The 6705-nt window shown below is 46.8% G+C and overlaps 1 protein-coding gene across 1 annotated transcript in view; it reads right to left on the bottom strand.

Annotated features, from left to right (window-relative positions):
• The window catches only part of ATL3 (atlastin GTPase 3), a 46884-nt gene extending 43608 nt beyond the window's left edge, over window positions 1–3276 (bottom strand). The window contains exon 1 of the mRNA XM_015420571.1: window positions 3204–3276. The gene's annotated coding sequence lies outside the window, so the exon portion shown is untranslated. The remainder of the gene's footprint in view (window positions 1–3203) is intronic.
• Between the last annotated feature and the right edge of the window lie 3429 nt (window positions 3277–6705).

Raw genomic sequence — 6705 nt, 5'->3', positions numbered from 1 at the left:
TCCTGCTGGGAGTGGAAGGGAAAACTTGGTTCCAGTTGGTACTGGAACGGGCGCTCTGCACATGCTCAGACAGTTCTCTTTTCATTACCACGCTCAGTGAATGCTGGAGTCCAGCCACAGGAAACACGCTAAACACGGTTGGTGCCATAACCACCAGAAACTCTGAAGAACAAACTTTGCCACTAGGCCTGCCTGGAGCCACACTTCGTATCGGGTGTAACTGCAGACTGTTCAGGAAGAGCAAGAAAGGAAGGAAGCACAAAGGGGAGGGGCCATGGCTCAGTGGTAGAGCCTCTGCTTGGCACGCAGAAGGTCCAGATTCAGTCCCCAGCATCTCCAGTTAAAGAGGACCAAGCACTAGGCGAATGTGAAAAACCTCTGCTTGAGACCCCAGAGAGCCTCTGCGAGTCTGAGTAGACAATACAGAGGGACCAAGGGTCCGATTCAATAAAAGGCAGCTTCATTAATTCATAGGGCACAGCAACCAAGAAGAGATACTAGCTGCAGTAAAGAGGATGTGAGAGGAAGCCAAGCCACTGGGGAATTGTGTGTCAAGGATCCCAGCACACAGTAACCAAATAGCACAACTCAAGACAAATGCGGGAGTATAGATATTTGGCAGGGATAGTTGCATTAGTGCATGGCTAGGCGACATGCCAGCAGCATATGGAAGATTGGGTTTATACAAAAAAGAACCACTCCCTTGACTGGGGGAGGAATGTACTGGGAAAGTCACCTAGCAAACCTTTTTGTGGCCTGCCCAACTGCTGGGGAGAAGGAGATCTTTCCCCTCCCTTCCAGTTTTCCAGCCAATGAGACATGACTGCCGAGATTATGAGATTAAACCACCGATTTAAGGAGGAGTAGACTTTTTTTTTACTCTGCTTTGCAGGAACATCCGATGCCAAACGGCAGCAATTTGGTTTTAAGCCCTGCTAAATTTCCGGGTGGCACGGCCAATTCGCCAGCTTCTCTCCAAAACAAAAGGCAAAATAATCCAGCTAAAGGCTTCTGCGCAATGGGTTAACTGGTTTTAAGCTCTTCTGGCAAGCTGCAAGTGAAGGACAAGGTTTCCCTTCCGTGAAAGGAAGAAGGCGAATCAACACACACACACACCCAGGCCAAAAGAGAGAGAGAGACAGAGAAAAATGCACTCACATACCGCAAGCTTTGCCAGTCCCTGGCTGCAGTGAGTCAGAAATTCAAGCCACTCCCTGCGTTCCACATCTCAAAACCTGGGCCTGGTTTGCATTAAGCGGCATAAAGATCCGCCATTGCTTTTTGTTTCGAACGGAGGATTCTCCGCTAAATAGATCTCCCTAATAATTTCCTCTGCTCCACCAACCAGAGGCCCAACCCTCAATCCACCAAGAAAGTGTTGTGGCCTGGCAGATGCTTGGCACAAACACATGGGTCATTTTTTTCTTGTTGCCCCAGTATTCTGTTTCCAACAGTGGTCAGCCCGATTCTTCCAGACATTCACAAGCAGGGCATGAAAGCGTCGGCATCCGGTACCCACAAGCATACTGCACGGCTGCAGCATCAATTCCTCCTTCAGGAATGTCCAATCCCAATCCCCCTCTTTAACAACTTTACAACTTGCAGCAGCGAGTTCCATAACTCTTTGCTGCAAGAAGACATTGCCTTTCTTGGAAGCGTATCTGGGGCACGTGACAGGCGACTGAGGAAAGTTAAGATCGCTGTGCCGACCAGGATTGCCAACAAGCTTCAGCATGGTGCGGTAACCTAGGAGGAACTCCGGAAAACATTGAGTAATCCGTTTTGAGGAATCTACCTTGCACGGTGTGGCGGAACAGCGTCCTGTCCAAACATCCCATTACACGTCTTCGTCTATCCTGCAGTCATTCTCAAAGGCGTTTTCTGCTCTCACCTCTTTCTATAAGGGACCACCCCAAGACCTCCATTTCTAGAAACTGCCAAGTTTTCCCCTTCTCTACAGGAGGCTCCGCATGCTCTCTCAACCCGAAGAAGAAGAAGAGATTGGATTTATACCCTGCCCTTCACTACCCAAAGGAGTCTCAGAGCGGCTTACAAACTCCTTTCCCTTCCCCTCCCCACAACAGACACCCTGTGAGGCAGGTGGGGCTGAGAGAGCTCTGACAGAAACTGCTCTTTCAAGAACAGCTCCTCATCAGAGCTACGGCTTATCCAAGGCCACCCAGCCAGGTGCAAGTGGAGGAGTGGTGAATCAAACCCGGTTCTCCCAGATTAGAGTCCGCGCACTTAACCACGACACCAAACCACTACACTAAACCCAACCCCAAGAGAAGTCTCTCTGCCCTGTCCCTTCCTCTCCATGAACATCCCCACGGTCTCTCCATCCCTGATTGAGACTTTATGCACTCTTACCTAAAAAAGCCCCAATCGCCACGGGAGCTCCCTTTACCATACTCCGTTCATCCTTCACCAAAGGCACCTTGTTCCTATATAGGGCCCAAACTCTCACAATCCATACAGAAGGCACTATGAACTCTTGTCCACCGGCAACTCCATGCGTTTTCCCCACAAAGGATCCCCCACCCACATATGGAACTTCCTGCACCACCCAGAGCACCGATGCGACCCGGAGTCCAGGTTCTCTGCTCCAGTCTAGAGGGCCCCCTGCCCCACTTCTGACCACGGGGAGAAACTCATCCATATACTTAACTCCAAGTTCTCTTCTTAAAGGTGGGGGTTTTTTAGAAGCATTGCACAGGAGGCCCATCTTAATCCCTCATTCTCCCCACGCATCTATGGGGCAATATGTAGTCACCCGGCGGAGGGTCCCCATATTTGAAGGGTCTTCAGTGAAGTGTCCCCATATCGCCTCCCCCCTTCTAAAAAGTCCCGGCGCCATCCCTCTACAAGGCTGCATTGCTCTTTCCCCCACAGGCGCCCCAGCCCTACAAGGGACCCAAGTTCACCCCCGATCCGCACACGGGGCTGCGCGCATTCTCGCCGCTTCATCCCTCTAGGGGGCTCCCTGCCTTCTCCGGGACAGGATCCCTCCGCCCGCATCCCAAGCTCTCGCCCTCACAGGCACCCCAACTTTCGCGGGACGCAAGCTGAATTCCGACCCGTGCATGAGGCTCCCAACGTTTCCCCCCGCCCGGAGGCTGCTATCCACGCATTATCTTCCAGGGATCTCTCCCACCCCTACAAGGGAGTCCCACATTCCCCATAAGAGCAAAAGGGCCCATTACCGGCCGCCTCCAGCTTGACGGCTTTCGCAGCTACCACCTCCGAAGGAATAACATCAAGCCTCCTCCTACCTCCCGCCCCAATCCCATCTGGTCCCGCAGAGCAACCCCTGCAGGCATGGAGCTGGGCGAGCGGGCGGGAAAAGGGGGGGAAAGGCATGCTGGGAATTGGAGTCCGCATTCGGCCTTCCCCCTCATTGCAAGGACTCGGGGAGGGAGGGCCTTTGAACTACGATTCCCGAAAGGAAAGGGAAAGCTGATGAGCTTTTTTTTTTCCCCGGCCGTTTTTGACAGGTGCATCATGGGAGCTGTAGTTTTACAGCGGAAAGACCGGATAGAGGCGCGCTGAAACGGCATGCTGGGAAATGAAGTCCGTTTTTCGTCGCTTCCTGGCGCTCTGCTCCGGGGCTGCCTTTAACAGCAGCCTATGACAGGCAGAAGTTGATTATGCAACCCATTTCCTGGCACGTTGGCAAAAGGCAACCAGTCAAAGCTTCCCTTGCTTACTTTGCACGTGTCACACGTCCGAGAGCCGAGAACACCCCAAGCTGGCAATCTCGTCTTGAGTTAGCAAGATTCGAGTCCAGTAGCACCGTAAGACTGTTCAGAGGTGGTTCACATCCGCGACATGGTCTCCCATCCAAATACTAAGGAGGGTCAACCCTGTTTAGCTTCCAAGATCTGACCAGATCAGGCTAGCCTGGGCCATCCAGGTCAGGGAACATAACTGACCTATCAGAAACTATCCTCTTCAGAGCTTTTTCCCTGGGGGAACACACTGGAATGCAGTTCTGGAACCTCTGTGACAAAATTCTTGTAAAAATGTTTAAAAGTTCATGAGTTTTCAGTATACAGATTGAAAAAATCACTTCCCTCTTGAAAGTTCCGGCACCTCTTTTTGCGAGGGAAAAAGCCCCGATCATCTTGAATTATACAGCCCATCCCATTAAACAACAGAACTGTTTAAAAACCTCAAGATGATAGCAGAGCCAACCTTATCTTGCCCTTTTATCCTTATCAGCCTTAGTTTACACAGGCCTTTGTGCTTAGGATCCTAACTTTATTTACAAAGCAGCCTTTTGCAGAGTACCTCTGGCCTATTAAAATCAACGGACTTACACTGGCATTATTATGCAGCATTGCGTTGTACTATCAATACTACAGGTGGAGATTGCCCTTCCTTTCTGCTGCTCTGTTATGATACTAACTGCAAACAAGTAAAGAAAATACTCCAGGACTTTTTTTTTTACTAACAATAAGCAGCAGCTTTCATGTTTTTACTTTTAGTAAAGGTAAAGGTCTCCCTTGCTCGAAAGCCAGTCGAATCCGACTCTAAGGTTGCGGTGCTCATCTCCGTTTCCAAGCCGAAGAGCCAGTGCTGTCCGAAGACGTTTCCGTGGTCATGTGGCCGGCATGACTAAACACCAAGGCGCACGGAACGCTGTTACCTTCCCACCAAAGTGGTACCTATTTATCTACTTGCAATGTCTTGCTTTTGAACTGCTAGGTTGGCAGGAGCTGGAACTAGAGACGGGAGCTCACTCCGTCATGCGACAACTCGGGTCTCGAACTGCTGAACTACTGACCTTCCACAGCCTGCAGTTCAGCGTCTTAACCACTTGAACCACCACAGTGTACTGTACTTTTACACGGGTTTTTTTGTAGAAAAAGCCCAGCAGGAACTCATTAGCATATTAGACCACACTCCTGACTGCACAGCTCATTAGCATATTAGGCCACGCCCATGCCTTCCCTTGGCGTGTGGCCAACTTTGAAGCCAGCCAGAACTCGTTCTGTACGTTCCTGCTCAAAAATAGCCCTGCTTTTACATTTTAATTTTAAATTATCCCAGCCTTCCTTTGGTAATTCAAATATTTACATTTATAGTCCACCTTTCTCACTTGGACAGAAGGCAGAGGGCACAGACTAATTATAAATAGACATACAGACCTTTTAAATGTGTTGATCACTCAGATTCAATTGCTCTCTTTTATTATTATTATTCATTTTTATTTCTTTCAAAAAAAGGGAAAAACAAAGAAAAATACTTAGAAATACATACACACACAAAGTAAAGACAAAAACAAAGTAAAAACAACAGTGGTGGAAGATCTACACGTAAGTTTCTAATGCCAGGTCCTTACCTGATGCTGGGGGGGGGGCTTGGGGGGGTGTTTCGAGGGTGGGTGAGGATGTCGACAACATGATGACATCAATTCCGGAAGTGATGTCCATGTGCAATTGCTGTCTAGTGCCATGCATTCAAATATTAGGTAGAGTTATAAAGTCCTTAGTCCATTGATTTACCAGAGGTGTGCTTTTATCTTTCCAAAACTTTAATACAAGTCTTTGAGCTCCATGAAGGAAAATCTTTTTAAAATGTTTCATCGCTGGCACCTTGCCCCAGTGGTGTTAGCAAAGTGTTATTCCAATGTATCGGAGAAGTGCTGGAAATGTAAAACTGAGAAGGGTACTTATTTTCATGTCTGGTGGAGGTGTACTAAAATTCAAAAGTTTTGGAAAGAGATACATAGTATTATGGTACAAATTCTTAAAAAGCCAATTCCTATGGCTCCGGAGATATTTTTATTGAACATAATGCCGGATAATTGGGAAAAGTAGATGAACATCTAACCACCCACTTGCTCACTGCAGCAAGAATCACCCTGGCAAAATATTGGAAGCTGGAAACGATTCCAGAAAGGGAGGAACTCATAGAAAAATTTACAGAGATTGCAGAAATGGATAACTTGACAATGAGGTTACAAGGGAGAGAAGAATGTACATATAAGAATATTTGGTTCAAATTTTATGCATGGCTGGAGAATGAGGCACAGAAGGGATAATTAGTTGAAATCTGCATAGATGTGTATTGGATTTGTTGACTGGAACAAAAAATGTGTATAAAGAATCCTATGTTGTTATGTATTGTTGGAAAATTAATAAAGACTTGTCGTTTAAAAAAAAAGTCTTTGAGCTGTAGTAAGGCCACGGAGGGTCCATTTCCGTTGACCATCAGTTAGCCTCAAAGAGACAGGCAAATAGTTTTAAAGTACAAAAGACATCTCCAAAACCAATTAGTATTAGACAAGAGCAAGAGTACAGAGGTACCCACTCTGTACGAATGGTTATACAAGTCCTGGGATTATTTTGTTTTTGACAAAATAACGGTGGATCTCGAACATGCTAATGCAGAAAAACGTAAATCTTGTTTTGTTTTAAAATGGCCACCTTTTGTAGATTTTTTTCTGGGGCACACGAATTTTTCACAGATTAACGTCATCAATAAGTCAGATATACGGTGGTTTATTACATGTTGATTTATTTTAGAAAAATTTAGAGAGTGTTTCTGAATACGTATTTAAGCTTGTATATTCATCGTTTAAAAGTTGGTTATGACTGTTATTACCTTATCAAAATATATGTAAGACCTGCTCATTGTAACAGTTTAATGGTAAATAATTATCTAGGTGGAATGCCGTTGTTTATTGTTTAATGACAAACC

This window comes from Gekko japonicus, unplaced genomic scaffold (assembly GCF_001447785.1).
Source record: "Gekko japonicus isolate JY-2015 unplaced genomic scaffold, Gekko_japonicus_V1.1 scaffold713, whole genome shotgun sequence".
Lineage (NCBI taxonomy): Eukaryota > Metazoa > Chordata > Lepidosauria > Squamata > Gekkonidae > Gekko > Gekko japonicus.
Note: the sequence above shows the minus strand (reverse complement) of the source record. Positions and strands in the feature narration are given on the sequence as shown.